General features: G+C 46.3%; 1 protein-coding gene across 1 annotated transcript in view; it reads right to left on the reverse strand.

Annotated features, from left to right (window-relative positions):
- Positions 1 to 16,291, reverse strand: part of Syt8 (synaptotagmin 8) — a 62,635-nt gene that overhangs the window by 40,505 nt on the left and 5,839 nt on the right. The window contains exon 2 of the mRNA XM_013075037.3: positions 9,315 to 9,527. The gene's annotated coding sequence lies outside the window, so the exon portion shown is untranslated. The remainder of the gene's footprint in view (positions 1 to 9,314; positions 9,528 to 16,291) is intronic.

A 16,291-nucleotide genomic window follows, 5' to 3' on the forward strand; every position in this document is an offset into this window, starting at 1 on the left:
ATTTAGCTCAGTGGTTCCGGGGCCTGTCCCTGTCTCACAAGTGCAAGGACCCAAGTTTGATCCCCGGTATCAAAAAAAAAAGACACGTTGCCATTAACCCCCCTCAAAATACTCTCTCTCACTTCCCACACACTCATCCCATCATTCTTGCCACTTTCTGAAGCAGTTCTGCAAGTCCCTTTTTGTGTCATTGGTTGTACTGATGTAGTTGCCTTGATGTCCCAAGTTGATTCAAAAGATTTACTTTTCATGATCATTTTAACTTGGGAAAAGCCAGAAGCCACACAGTGCCAGATCTGGTACATAAGTTAGATGAGAACACACCATGCAATTTTTATGAGCTTGCCTTTCCATTAGATGGCACTCACCAGCAGCATTCATCATATTTTTTTATCATACTTCATAAAGACATGAAAGAAGACTTCCAGAAGTGCTTCAAAAAGTGGCAAGAATGATGGGATAAGCATGTTTGAAGTGGGGGGGAATATTTTGAGACGGATTAGTGGCAACATGTCTTTTACTGTAATAAAAAATTTTTAAATTTAAACATTCACTATATATTTTTATCACTTCATGTATGTAATTTAGAAACTGCAAATTAAAACAACAATAAGACACTACTAAGTTCATGTTAGAATGACCAAAACCTAGGGGCTGGGGATTTAGCTCAGTGGTTTCGCTGCCTGCTTCAAAAGCGCAAGGACCTGAGTTCGATCCCCGGTACCAAAAAAAAGGAATGACCAAAACCTAAAACAGTGACATCACCAAATGGAAGTGGAGTGACAGAAAATCTTGTTCTTTGTTGATGGGATCACAACATGGTATGGCTACTTTGGAAGACAGTTTAGCAGTTTCTTATAAATACTAAGATACTCTTACCCTATGACCTAGCAACTTTACTCAAATGAGTTGAAAACTATGCTCAATAAAAACCAGCACACAAATATTTACAGCAGCTTTATTCATAAATTGCTACACTTTGGAGGCAGACAAGAGGCCATTTATTAGGTAGATAACAAAATGTGTTACAATCATACACTGGAAATTGATACAATGAAATAAGGTATCAAGTTACAAAAAGAAATGGAGGAAACTTAAATGCATAGTACCTAGTGAAAGAAGCCAACCTGAAAAGACTATGTGCTGTATGATTTCAACTGTGTGATACTTTGGGAAGGCACAACAATGGTGACAGTGAAAAGACCTGGGTTGCCAGCAGCTTGGATAGGGGAAAGGGGTGAAAAGAGAGAACACGGTAGATTTTTAAGACAAGAAATCTATTCTCTACGGTATTGGAATGGAGGAGACATAAAATACATTTGCCAAACCATGGGTTCATAGGGTGTACAATACAAAAAGCAACCCCAGAGGAATGACAGATTTTAGTTGATAAAAATGTGCCTATATTGGCTCACCAACTATAAAAATGTACCCACTAATGCAAGATATTAATAATAGATGAGGGGCCAGGGATTTAGATCAGTAGTTCCACCGCCTGCCTTTCAAGTGCAAGGTCCCGAGTTTGATCCCCGGTACCAAAAAAATAAAAAATAAAAAAACTAATAGAGGAAATGGAGGGAATGAAGCAGTACATGAGAACTCTGCACTTTCTGCTCAATTTTTCTGTATACCTACCTGCTCAAAAGCATAAATGCTAGTTTTAATAAAGACATGGAAAAGGAAATACTATGCTAACACTAAGGAAAAGAAGTTATATTAATTCCAGACAAAGTATATTTTCAGCAAAGAATATTACTGGGCATATGAAGGGTTATTTTGTAATGATAAAGGATTTGATTCATAAAGAGAGCACAGCAACCCTAAACGGAAGACACCTAATAACAGCAATTTAAAATACCTGCAGTAGCTGGCATGGTGTCCACATCTGTAATGCCAGCTACTGAGCAGGCTGTAGGTAGGAGGATCTGAAATTTCAGCCCAGCCTGGGCAACATAGTGAGGCCCTATCTCAGAAAAAGCAAAAAACATACTAACAAAACCTCAAAACATAAAACACATAAGGCAAAAATGTATAGAACTGAAAGGCAAAATAAACAAATCTACTAAGAGATTTTAACAACCGTGCCAACAAGTGAGCACAAACACAGACAGCAGACCAAGGAGGAGTTAGAGACTTATCAACACTCATCCAATTGACATAATTAACATGTATAGCAAGTCCATACTAAAACAATGGAATCTACATCTTTTCAAGTGTACATGAAGTGTTACTAAAATACTATAGCCTGGGCCATAAAATTAGTCTCAGAAATGTAAAAGGACCTGAATCATGCAAAGTCAGGCCATAGTGGAAATCAGTTAGAAATTTAAAATGAGTGATACTTGAGAAATCTCCCCATGCTTGTGGGGAAGGCAAAATTCCAACCAGGTTCCATGACCTTTGTCCTCAGGCCTTACTCCAGGATTTATGACACATGAGGAAAGGGACTGTGTGGATATAATTAAGGCTTCTAACCTACCAAGAATAAAACAGGGACATGGTCCAGGTGGCTGGCCTGATCTCAGAAAGAGCCAGAGCCCCAAAGGCCTCAAGAGTGGTGAGGCACTCAAACTTAGTCCTCCAACTGCGAGGAGCCAAGTTCTGCAAACAGGCAGGGTCTTGGGCAGGGACCCCAACCTCCAGGAGAGAAGACGATGGCCAGGCCTCGACTTCAGCTGAATGAAACTCAGCCCTGAGCTCTGGCCTTCTGACAGCTGTGCAATACTAACTGCCAATAGACCGGAACTGCTACTGCTGCTGAAACATGTGATGGAGCAATAGAAAACCAAAGTGATACAGAAATTAACATGCTTTAGACAGGTGTGGTGGTGCACGCTTTTCCCAGCACTCAGGAGGCTGAGACAGGAGGATCATCACAAGTTCAAGGGCAGTCTGGGCTACACAGTGAGTTCACAGCCAGCTTGAACTACACAGCAAGACCCTGTCTCACACACACACACACACACAAAAAAAAAATCAACATGCTTTTATATAGCACAGACACTAAGGACTCTAGGGGGAAATTAGAAAGCAATGTCTAATTGCTGAATGAAAACAAAAAACCAACATATAAAAATTTGTCAGCTGACTAATGACTAATGAACACAATATGAATGCATTCTTACTGCATTAGTGCAATGTGGTGTGGTTTTGCAGTTAAAAGAGGTATTCAGATGCTTTAGTTGTAAATGTTCATGAAAAGCCACTTCTGTATTTGTCAGCTGCTTTTTAATTTTTACCAGTGATTTTATATTTGTGGAGTATTGAGGGATGTTTGGACTTTTGAGAGGACTGAAACTGCTTCATATTATGATCCTAAATTTTATATTCATTATATTCCTTAAAGTATACCTTAATAAATATTTTATGATCAAAAAATAAAATAAAATAAAAATTTATCAGTTTTAGCTTTCATTATACCAGAAAAGAAGAAAAATCAATTATCTCAGCTTCCACCTTAAGAAATCGGAAAAAAGAAAAACAAATTAAATTCAAAGTCAGCAGAGGAAATTGTCAATATGAGAGCAGAAATCTATAAAACAGGAAAGAAAATCCATGAAACCAAAGCTGTCTGCTTGAGAAGATCAAACAAATCCAGTAAACTCTAATCGGATTAGTCTGGAGAAAAATGAGAGAAAATACACAGTACTAAGTCAGGAGCATGACCATGGAGACCCTGATAGAATTTACAAATATTAAAAGGACGACAAGGGACTATAGTGAACACTGAGATCAAATCTACACACACTGTTCGACATTTGAAGAGAAAGGAACATTTCCCAGCTACTTCTCAGAGGACAACATTAGGCTGACCCATAACCAGGCAAAAACAGTTTAAGAAAATATTTAATGAAACATAAATGCAAAAATTCTTAACAGAAGGTTAGCAAGTCAAACCCAAAAATATATAAAATGGATAATACTCATGATCAAATGAGATTGATCCCAGGAATACTCCATTATTTTCATATTTGAAAATCAATTAATTTAATTCACCATATTAACATACTAAGAAAGAAAAGGTCTATAAGTGTTTCTGTAAAGCATTTCATAAAAATCTAACATCTCTTTCTGATAACAGCTCCCAGTAGAGAATGAAAGGAAATTTCTTCAACTTGGTAAAAAGTGTGGAGAAACACAACCAAAATCACCCTTAATAGTAAAATGTGAATACTTTCCATGATCAGGAACCAGCTCTCCACTGGTTACCAACCCAACTGTTTAAAAGATAATCCTTTCTCCCCTAAATTTCCTTGGCAATGTCATTCAACCTAGGGTCTTTTTTTAAAAAATAACTTTTATCTTGGACGTAAATCTTTGAGACTATCTCTTTTTAACCTAGGGTCTTGCATGTGCTAGGCAAGGCTAGCACTCTACCACTGAGCTACACCCAGCTCTTTTGATTTATCTTTATACCAGTACCACATAGGCTTGAGTCCTGTTAACAAGTCCCAAAGTCAAGGCAAGAATATCCACCCATATCACTTCTGTTCAACATAGTGCTCAAAGGCTTTACCCACTGAAGTCAGGAAAAGAAAGACAGAAAAAATGTAACCAGATTAGAAAGGAGGAAAAGCTGGCTTTATTCGGGGAAGAAATGGTAGTCTTTGAAGAAAATCCTACAAAATCTACGAAAAAGTTATTAAACTAACATGTGAATTTAGTAGGGTCTCTGGATAGATGGCAAATAGACAAAAATCAACAGCATTTCTATATACTGGTAATAAAAATTTGGAATTGATGCTTAAAATGTCCATTTACATTAGATTGAAAAATAAGAAATGCATAAACTTTTTTTTTTTTTGGTACCAAGGATGGAACTCAGGACCTTGCGCTTGTGAGGCAGGTGGTGGCAGCACCACTAAGCTAAATTCCCGGCCCTTGGGATAAACAGCAAAAGCTAGCCAAGTCTCTGAACACTGTAAACTATACTAAAAGAAAGTTTAAAAAAACTAAATAAATGGAGAAATATGCAATGTTGATGGACAGGAAGAATTAAGGTTGCCATAATATCCATTCTTCTCAAGCTGATCTATAGATTTGTTCAGAATTGAGACCTCAGGAGGTGTTTTTGTAGAAATAAATGAAATGATTTTCAAATTTACATGAAAATACAAAACCTCTAAAATAACAATTTTGAAAAAGAACAGTGTTGGATGACTCACCCTACTTGACTTTGAGATTTGTTACAGTAACTCAAGACCATGTGGTACTGGCATAAAAATAAATCAATAAGGCTGGGATATAGCTCAGTGGTAAAGTGTTACCTTTGCCTAGTACATGTGAGACCCTGGGCTCAACAGCATTGCCAAAGCAATTCAGGGAAGAAAGGATTATCTTTTGAACAACTGGGCTGAGGGCCAGGGGTGTAGCTCAGTGGCACAGTGCCTGCCTGGCAATCATGAGGTCCCAGATTCGATTCTCAGTACCGGAAAAAAAATTACATTAAAAACAAACAACTAGGTCAGAACCAGTGGAGAGCTGTAAAACTGAACTCTAACCCTTACCTCACATTACATTACAAAAATTAATTCAAAATGGGTCACAGAGCTAAAGAGATGAAATTATAAAACTTCTAGAAGAAAATAGATGAAAATCTTACTGACCTTGAATTTAGCAAAGATGGATTAAATACAACATAAAAATCACATTAAAGAAAAAAATCAATAAATTAGGGTTCATAAAAAACTAGGGAAAAAACTTTTGTCTTTGAAAGACACTATGGAAAGAGTGAAAAGACAAGCTACAGAATGGGAGAAAATATTTGCAAAATATTGTGTTCGACAAAGGGCTTGTGTCTAGAATATATAAAGAGTTCTCAGGCCGGGGATTTAGCTCAGTGGTTCCGGCGCCTGCCTCGCAAGTGCAAGGTCCCGAGCCCGATCCCCGGTACCAAAAAAAAAGAGTTCTCTCTACTCAATAATAAGACAATCCAATAAATAAATAGAGAATAGATATGGATGAGTACTTCCAAAGAAGATATACAAATGGTCAAAAGCACATGAAAAGATAGCAAAGTGATCAGGGAAATGCAAATTAAAGCCAGACTAAGATACCACTGCTGTCCTGTGAGATGGCTAACACTGAAATCAACTGTGTTAAGTGTCGATGAGGAGGAGTGGGGAATGGTACAAGGACATTGTAAACACTATTTAAATTTTCTTTAAAAATTCCCCACAGGGCTGGGGATTTAGCTCAGTGGTTCTGCTGCCTGCCTCGAAAGGCCAAGGTCCTGAGTTCGATCCCTGGTACAAAAAAAAATTCCCCATACCCATACATTTGTCATACAACTCTGCAATTTCACACCTGTTTATGTGAGAATCAAAACCACACACACCTGCACAAAGACTTATACATGAATATTCTGGTAACTTTCCTTGTAATAACCCCAAATTGGAATCTACCCAAGTGTTCAAGGACAGTTAAATAGTTAAACCAACTGTGGCATACGCATGTAATAAATAAGTATTGTGTAGTTAAAATGAGTTACTGGTCATGGCAGTCAGAGGAGTGGCTCCTCAAAGAAGTTCTACCCCAAATTCCTAGAACCTGTGCACATTAGTGACACAGCAAATGGGAACTGGGGTTGCAGGCAGAACCAAGGTTGCCAAGCAGCCAACCTCCCCGAAGGGAGATTGTCCTGGATTATCCCATAAGCAATTTCATCACAAGGTGCTTAGAAACAGAAGCAGGAGCTTGGAGGAGGATCTGAGCTCTGTGATGTCAGAAGAACCCCAGCCAGTGCCAACCCTGTAGATGAACTAGGCCAGAAGCCAAGGAATGCAGCACCTCAGGAGCTGGGAGGAAAGGAGCTGGGTCAGTGCTTGGAGCCTCCACAGGGAGCACAGTCCTCAATATTGGCCCAGGAAGACTTATTTTGGTATTCTGACCTCCAGAATTGCAAGATAGGGGCTGGGGGTTTAGCTCAGTGGTTCCGGTGCCTGCCTCGAAAGTGCAAGGTCCCAAGTTCGATCCCCAGTACCAAAAAAACAAAACAAAACAAAAAAAACAGCAGAATTGCAAGATAATACATGTGTGTGTTGTTTTAAGCCACTAAACGTATGCCAATTTGTTATAGCAGCTGTGGAAACAAATGCATTGATATATGCAACACCGCTGATAAGTCTTAAAATAATTGTGCTGAGTTTTGAAAGAACCAAGATAAAACCAAGCATGTGCTATCAGACTCTGACTATATAAAATTCAAATTCATCTGCCATGACAGCCAGTCTGCCTGGGAACCTGTCGGGTGGGGTGAGGAAGAAGGAAGGAAATGCAAAGAGGCTGTGGGGTGGATGTTCGTTACCCTGACTGGAGACACTTACCAGAACTCACGAGATTGCACACTCTAAACCCGTGCAGTGAACTACATATCAATTATATTTCAAGTGAAATGCTAATGAAGTTATAATCATTTGACATAAGCAGGCAACAGAGGAAATGACAGATTGAGGCAGGCCTTGGAGCAAAGCAGGTTCATGAAAGGGATGTCCACAGACAGAAAGCTGGGCAGAGGTAGTATTGCCCTGCACTAGCAGGGTCCTAGGTGAGCAGCTGCCCATGAACAGAGGCAGGCTGCCTGGGCCTTGGGCCAGAAACCAGTTCTGTTCCCAATAGTGGTGGGAGTCACAGGAATTCTTAGAGAAGAGGAGGATAGAGAGCTCAGCACCATCCTAAACTAGATCCCACCCCTGACCACACTGTGTTGAGTGAATCCTGGGTGACCAAGACGAGAGAGAGGACTGGCTGATCCAGGTGGGTGCCATCTTGGAGATCTCCTTAACTCAATCTCACCTGGAGGCTCCTTTGCCAAGTGGGTTCCTGGGATCAGGACATGGGTATCTCTGGAGGTTAATTTCAGTCCAGTCCAAGAACAAAGCACCAGGTATCAGGGAGGGACCGAAAAGCAATGGGCAGAGACTGCTAGATTTGAGACAGGAGGATGGGATGAAGGGTGACCCTACCTGGCTTCCTGGTATGGTCTGAGGAGGGGGCTCTACTCACCCCAGGTGAGCAGAGACCACTGTCTGTGCTGGGCTTCAAGGCAAATACCTGGGTGGGCTGGGGTCTTTCCAGCTCAGAAACTGGAAGCTTGGAGAGGGTCTTCCCTGGTCCAGGTGACCCTATTTGAGGGGGAACTCAGACCCTCCACCCATTGAGCTCTGTACAGGCCACAGAAGATGGATCCCTTGCTTTTAGGGGGACCCATAGCATTCTTTGGGACTGAGGCCAGAGACCCTGGCCATGGTCCCAACAGAGAAAGTGACTTCTACAAGTCTGCCAAGGTGGCAAAACCCCAGAAATAGGACGTGCTGTGTGTCCTTAAGCAATTTCCTCCCGTGGGTGGCCCGGTTTCCTTATCTGGGGCATGGGGACAGGCCCTGCTTCCCTGATGGGCTGAGGGAGGAGACAGGACAGTTTGGTGGCCATGGTCCATGTGTGTGTAAAGGGGAGCTGGTGGCCACCATCAGCAGTGACTTTCTTCTCCCTCATCCTGACCTCATCTTGGTGCCCACACAGACTTCTAGGCTCCGTAATGTCATATCTTACCCCAGGTCCTATGCTCTCTCCTCATGTCCCCACATCTCCCACCCCTGCCACTGGCCAATCAGACCTGTGCAGCCTACAACCCTGCAAGAATTTGATGGGGACCGTGCCTTTCTGCTTCCCATGTGCTGTCTATATCTCAGGACGGGGGCTCCATCCTGGCTGAAGGTAGACTGTTGGGAGCAATGTTACATAATTTTAGGGAAAAATCATTTGAGTAGGCCTAGTTTTTTTGTCTACAGGCCAGTTATGACATTTTAGACATAACTGTATTTTGGCCTTTTGTAATCTTAAAAACAAGTTTAATAATTTAGGTTCTAAGGTAGAGCGGCCCATAGCTCCTTCCAGTCTTTGAGTCAACCAAACTGTATAAGAGGAATCACTTAAACTATTAAGAGGTTGGGGAGGGAAGTTTTCAATCACAAATATAATGGCTAGCAACTCTGACCTCTGAGCAGAGTGGACTAAGGCCCAAGTGGGGAGCGTTTGGGGGGAGAGACAATCACCCCTTTGCCAGGCCTCACAGAGAGTGGTACCTACGCATTCCCATGATATTAAGTTAGTTGTCCCTTCGTGGGGAAAAGATGGGATGTACATTTGTATGTCTTTTAACAAATCTATCACAGCATCCTTAGGTACTGGGTACATAGCTTGATTTAACAGCGACTTAAGTAATTTGGCAAAGTTATGCTGCTCTGATGACAGAGACTGACCCATAGTTATAACTCAGCAAAGATAGAAAATTACTCCCAGCTGGACACACTTACCACCAGTGTCCCTCGTCCGAATCCAGAAATCATCCTGGGAGATCTGTGTGCTGTCTCTTTTGCTCTGAGTTTGTCTCACAGGCGAGTTCACTTGTGGATCTGATTTATATCCACGTTGGGCGCCAAATGTAGGGAACAGGGGAAGGGGACGTTATCAGAACCTCTGCAGTAAGTCCTAGTCTCCTGCGAGCCACGGCAGCACACGGCGAATTACTGGAAAGGTAGACAAATGAGAAGAAGCTGAGCTTTGGGTCTGATCAGTGCTGCTCTGGGCGGCAAAGACAAAGCCCCCTGGCTTGCAGCACTTTTTATTCAGTACATGGGGAAACAGCTGTAACAAGTGAAAATGCAGAGTTCAGTACTTCACATTGGGATAAACAAGGTGTAACAAAAGGCTGGGGGACAGTGGAAATCTGAGAACAATGTGGAACTCTGCAGATGAAGATTTGGTTCCTCCCTGGCGTCTCCCACAGGTGTGGTGTTGTCCTGGAGATTACAACATCGCCGGATCACAGAGGTCTCAGTTCTGACCCGAGCCCAAAATACAATTATGTCTAAAATGTCGTAACTGGCCTATAGACAGGAGAACTAGGCCTACTCAAATGATTTTTCCCTAGAATTATGTAACATTGCTCCCAACAGTAGACACCCAGCCATGGTCTCAGCAATGGAAGGACGTTCTGGGCCACGAAGGCTGGGGCAGGGGCTTGCTGCCTGTGCAGCAGAGGCTGTGGGCAGAGGCCAGGCAGCAGGGAGATGGGCCTCAGAGAGGCTCTGCCCAGCAGAGAGATGAGGGTGAACAGCAGAGGTGAACAGCAGAGGCTCAGAGGTAGAACTGCCTCATTGAGAATGGGAGGGTGGTAGAGCTGGGGTTGGTACATGGTGCCTCACATGAGCACCCTGGCACTGGGACAGCAGGGCCATTTCTGGAAAGGGAAGGAAGTTGCTGACTGGGTAGGACTGCACGAAAGGCCTCATCATGTGCTCAGAGGTCAGATTCTCGGCCAGCAATCACGGGGTTCAGGACTGTCATGGAAGAAGCCCCGTATCAGGCATCACCACCTTTCTCCTCTGCTTGCCCCCCCTTCTCCATAGCAACAGGGGCCCTGGTCACCTGCAAAGATGGCCATTTCTTGGTCTCTGCTGTTAGTGCTGCAAAGCCTCCTTGGATACAGAGAGTAAAGCACCAGGGTCCATATTACCTCCTGCTCTTGGCCTGAGACATTCACCCCTAGCATCAGGAGCCTGGCCTCCTCCCTGTGTCCACAAGCTGGCAAGATGCCCCTCTTTGGGAGGCCTTCCCTGACCACCCCTACCCCTACCAGCCATAGGAGGTGCAAATCCCGGAGTGAGGGTCAGAGGAAGAGGCATCCCGCCCTGCACAGACCATTCCATCTCAGGGCTCCATGGCTTTGGGGATTCCGGTGCAGAGCCACTCACAGAGGCTGCCTCTTATGTGGCCTGGTCCTTCCAACAAAAGTCCTGAGTACAGGTCTTGGGGCCCAGCCTTTGTGGAGGAGGAGCAGGTGATCCCTACTTCCCTCTGCCACTTGCTCTGGCCTGCAGCTGAAGTCCTCCCTCAGTCCTCCTCTGAGCAGCATTTCTAGGGCAGGAGCACCATCCCGAGCTCAGTGCAGATGTGAGATACGGAAGAGAGTGCCTGCAGGGACCCAGAGGGGACAGCTGGCCTGCACATCCTGGGAAACACATCCCCGTCCCTCACCAGGGCATTTGGGGCTTGGCTACTAGTCATTGAGGTTCAAATACAACACCTCCCTGGCATAGTGCTTTGATGTTGAAGTACCGTGGACTCACAGAGACAGGAGCCTTCATGGGGTGCCAGGTCTCTGTGACCCTCTTACCCACTTCTTCCCACCCTTTCTCCCAGTGGCAGGGTACAAAACAGAGCCTCTCTCAGAAGGCAGTCATAAAACTTACACCACCTAGCCCCCTCACCCTTCCCTGTAGAAGCTGGACATCAAGCGCCCTCTGACCTACCCTGTCTGAGAGTAAGGGTCCTAAGACACTCATTGCTGAGGGTCCTGCCCTAGACCCACCCAGGGGGAAGGGTGGCCACACAGGGACCAAGAAAACTCTGCACAACAGACTTTCTGGAGCCCTTCAGTCCATCACCACAAGGTCACGCTCTCTGTCTAGTCATATGTCTACACAGCTGTCTGTGTTTCACCAAACCTAAGCATAAAACCCACTTCTCCCTGGATCTTTGGGTCTTGGTTTCTGAAGTCTCCCCAGACAAGTAAAATGCTGATTACATAACTGTGTCATGCTGTCTCGTGGTAGCTTGTCTTTTGTTACAGAGCCGGGTGATGGGAAGAAGAGGTCACATCTTCCCACACCATCCAGTGTGCAGGCCCCTTCATCTTCTTACCCTCTGTCTGCCCAGTTGGGTGAGACTGGGTGCAGTACTTGCCTGCCTACTTCCCCAGGCCCCCTTGTGTGCCCCTATCTCTAGGAGCTGTGCTCCTGGCCCTACAGAGCACCCTAACCTGGTCTCCAGCTTCTCCTACAGTCTGCATGTACTCTGAAGTCCAAAGTGGCAAAGCCACTGGCTTTCTGAATGCAGATGGGAAGATGGGGTGGATCACGTGGTAGGCAGCTGTCCTGCACCCTCCCTAAACCAGAGAGCAGAGAGTTGCTCCATCCTGCACATGGAGACAGAGGCCTGAAGAGGCAGAGTGAACACCGGAAGTCACACAGCCCTGCTTCCTGTTGCAGGGGACAATCTAGGTCACTCTAGGATTTGGGGCCTGCAACTCATCCCCCTCTGCCACTGCAAGGTCCCTCTAGGATGGAGAATGAAGGCCTCAGATTTCCCTGGGGGTGAGAGGAGGGCAACCTCCTTGCTCTGCTCACCTCAGTCACAGACCAGCTGTGCCACAGCCACTCTGAACTGACCCTGTCCCATACACACCTCATCCAGGCACTGTTCACAGAGGAGAGGCCACCTGCCCCACTCCCACTCCCTGCCTTTCTGAGTCACCATTGCAAGAGAGGGGGTGTTGTAGCCCCAGACCCGTTTGTCCACCTGCCTTGGAGGGGCAGGTACCACAGGGAGCTGGCATCCCTGAGAGCAGGTGGCACTGACTGCCACCACCGGCCCACCCTGGGGAACAGGCCTGGTGGCCATGGGTGGAGGATGGGAGAGGACCACGGGGAGGGCAGATGATAAAGTCTTTTTCTGAAGTGGGAGCAGATCTGGCTCCAGAACAGGTTCTCTGGGAGCAGAGGTGAGCCCACACCCTGATTCACAGAGATCCATCTACTCCCTCACCCTCACAACAAGGTCATGACAAGGTCAGTGTGGTCCTACCCTCAGGACAGGAGCTAGACCAAAGATGCAAAGCAGGGATTTGGGCTGACTCTTCCCTGCTGCTCTATAGCAAGGATGCTTCAGTAGATGGAGGAGGCATGGAACTGAGATGCCAGGGCACCTTCTGGTCCCTAAGAATGGCTAGTCCAGCACAGCTGGTGGGAGGTTGGCTTGGTCAGTCATATGCTGGGTGGTTGCTGACCACACTTGGGGGTGAAGATGCATATAAACATATGGGCAGTGCCTAAGGCACCCAGGGCCAGGGAAGCTACAGCTGTGGAGGCACAAGCCATGTCTTTGTTCAAGGAAACATGGGGATGGCCAGTCTAAAGCTCTTAGAGAAACCACAGGCATTGCTCAAAACCACCTGTCACTCACTAACCCAATACAAGAAACAAGCTGCTCAGGCAACCCAGCCCCACTGAACTTTGGGCCAAACCATGCAGCCAACACAACTTCCTAGCTAAATAAACCTACCCACCCCCAATGGCTCCACCCCTCCCAGTCACCATGATGACCCTGCATCACTCAACTCAGCTCCAACCACCCCACCCTCTCCCAAGCCTCTATCAGTGCCCTTTACTGCCCTTTACCTCTATCACAGGCCTGGGGGCTTCAGGTTTTGGCCCCTCCTTCCTCTCCTTACTCCTCCCACTGCCCTACTTTCACTGAAACACCTCCACCCACAGGGACTTCAGATCTGCCAGGACTCCACCAGCCTTGCTTCGGACCTCACTGTACATCCAAGTACTTGGGGACTTTAACAGCAGGTACAGCCCACTGTCCCCAAACTGGACTCTTCCTCATGCTACAGCCTTTGTTTCAATAAACAGCAGCATCCTAGGGAAGACAACACCCCTCCCGAGATGTCCAGATCCTGACCCCTGGCCTCTGTGAAGACATGGCTTTGCATGGCAGAAGGGACTTTGCAGGTATGGTTAAAGACAGGACCTCAAGATGATCTAGTACAGCTAGGTGGATCCTATGTCTCTAGAGGAGGGCAGAAGGGTTGGTCAGAGGAGATGAGTGGTAGTGGAAGTTTAAAGGAATAGTTGTAGAAGTGCAAGGAGGGTCTCAGCCAAGAGACTCTTGCCCTCTAGAAGCCAGAGAAGCGCAGAACAGGTTCACCCTCTAGAACCCCCAAAATCAGCCAGACCTGCTGACACCTCCAACTTGACCCTATGAATCTGAAATTGGGCTTTTGGCCTCCAGAGCTGTAAGAGTAAGTTCTGTTGTTTTAAGTTGCCCAGTTTGTGGTGATTTATCACAGCCACCACAAGGGTCCCAGCATTGCAGCTCTGCTTTGACAGTGATTCACACTGGGACTTGGGTGGCATCTTTACTTCTAGAAGGAACACAGAGGGGAGATACAGTATGTGCAATGCTCCCTCACCTCTCTCTTCCCAGTATCTACCATCTGCCCCTCCATCCCATTCCTTTTTATTCAGTGCTGGGGTGGAACACAGGTCCTCATGCATACTAGCAAGTGCTCTAGCACTGAGCTGCACCCCAGCCCCTTGCTCCATTCTTACTCCCACAGTCTCAGTTCAGGCCTGCCCTCTCCTACCTGGACCCTATCCTCCTTCAGGCCACACTGCAGGGGTCTCCTCTATCTTCCCTATGCCACCCCTCTCTGCCCCGTACCTTCACCCTTCACCCTGACCTTCCTTATGAGCCTGTAGTGTCCAGAGCCTGAAGTCAGGACATCTTAGCTGCCTCCCCCTGGAAGTCTGTGAGCAGCACCAAGCAAGGGCCTCATCCTCACCATGGGCCTGGCCCTCACCATGTCTAGCACTATTGGGGCACTCTCCAGGCCTCAAGTGCCCTAGGACACCTTCCTTGAATCTATCTGTACTTGCCAGTACCCTCCAGAGATAGAATAAATGGGACATAGAAAGAGATTTATTTTAAAGATCTGGTTCATGGAGTTATGGATGCTGCAAGTCAGAAATCTACAGGATGGCTGGAACCCCAGAAGGAGTTGACAGTGCAGCTGGAGTCCAAAGACACCTGCTGGCAAAAACTACTCCCTCTTGGGGAACCTCAGCATTTTTCTCTTAAAGACTTCAGCAGATTAGACAAGACCCATCTCATTATAGAGTCTCTTCTGATGTCCTCATAATCCTCCTGATTTAGATGTTAATCCCACCTGGAAAATGCCTTCACAGAAACATCTGGACCGGTGCTTGCTAATCCCTGGGTATTATTATCTCATCACAAGCTCTCCTGTTAGGTGCCATGCTGGACCCCCAAGGGAAGAGACAGAGAAGAGAGCAGGCATGCTGAACACCAGTTCTGTGTGCACAACCTCACAGGGACAGGAGTCCCCTGTGGAGACTCTCCCCAACCTCCACTCCTGGGCCTCCAAAGTCCCACCCTGCCTGGTGGAGCAGGCCCTCTGGATCCCATGCAACCATGTGTTCACCTGAAACTCACGGTACACATGATTATTTTTTCCTTTGTAGAACCTTGCAAATAATAGGCAAGTGCTCTATTTCTAGGCTACACCCAGCCCTGCCACATGCTAAGTTCTGTTCTGGGGGAAAATTCTCAGCACTGTACAGAATTCCTGTCCCTGTGGGATTTATGTTTCAGATGCTACAGACATAAAATGGAGCAGGCAGCTCACAGGGGGCTTTGCAAGCTGATGTAGGGAGGGGGCACAGGAAGTGATGGGGAGGAGAGGTCACTGCAACCAGGGTAGCCTGTCTGAGCAGCTTCAAGGAGGTAATGGGTCCCAGAGCTGGGAAAGAGCCACCAACACTGAAGCAACAAGAGCCGAAGCCCTGAGGTGTGAAGGAGGGAAAAGAGGCAGGTCAGAGATCAGGGGAGCTGACCTGCCATGTGGCTCAAATAAGTTCCCCCTGGGAGGTTGCTAGTGAGTCTGGGGGAGGTGTTGAGCAGCTGCTAGGGGCCCTGAGCCTTGGCAAAGAAGGAACCAAGTGTCAAGGTTGGGCCCAGGTGAAGGAGAATGCCACCTGGGAAGTAGGGCAAGAGCATTGGTAGAAGGCAGTGGTGGCCTGGACCTGGAGGCAGTGAGAAGCAACAGATTCTGGCCGCACTTTTGAGTTGTCCAGTGAGATTTTCCTATGGATCGCACAAATGGTTATGATAGGGAGTCAATAGTGACTCTGTCCAAGACAGCTAGATAGCAAGAGATTGGCTGAGATAGGAATGAGGGCAGGCCAGTGGGGATTGGGAAGAAGACCAGGAGCTCTGCTCTGTCTGCTTCAGGTGGAGCTGTCATCTATAAGGCATGTCAGGACAGCCACTGAGCCACAGCAGCTATCTGAGTTGGGAATCCAGGGGGATGATCAGAGGAAAGATCCAGCTGAGATAGAAGTTTGTGAGTAATCAGCACCCACGGTATCACCCCAATAAGAATAGGTAAAACCAAGGGCCAAGTGTTTATAGAGCACAGAAGAGGGAAGAGGCCAGGGGTTTGAGCCTTGGGACTTTCAACATTAGGAGGCTGGAGGATTGAGAGGGAGCCAGGAAAGGAGACTGAGAAGCAACCACCTGGAGACAGAGAGGATGAGAGAGGATCCTGGAAGCCACTGAAGAAAGTGGCCCAGGAGGGGAGTGGCCTCTGTGTCAGACACCTCTGGTAATGGATGATTTAGCAATCTGCACTTGACATGAGTCA

Source organism: Heterocephalus glaber, unplaced genomic scaffold (assembly GCF_053883595.1).
Source record: "Heterocephalus glaber isolate CG9 unplaced genomic scaffold, H.glaber_assembly_v1.0 deba00000594, whole genome shotgun sequence".
In the NCBI taxonomy this organism is placed as follows: domain Eukaryota; kingdom Metazoa; phylum Chordata; class Mammalia; order Rodentia; family Bathyergidae; genus Heterocephalus; species Heterocephalus glaber.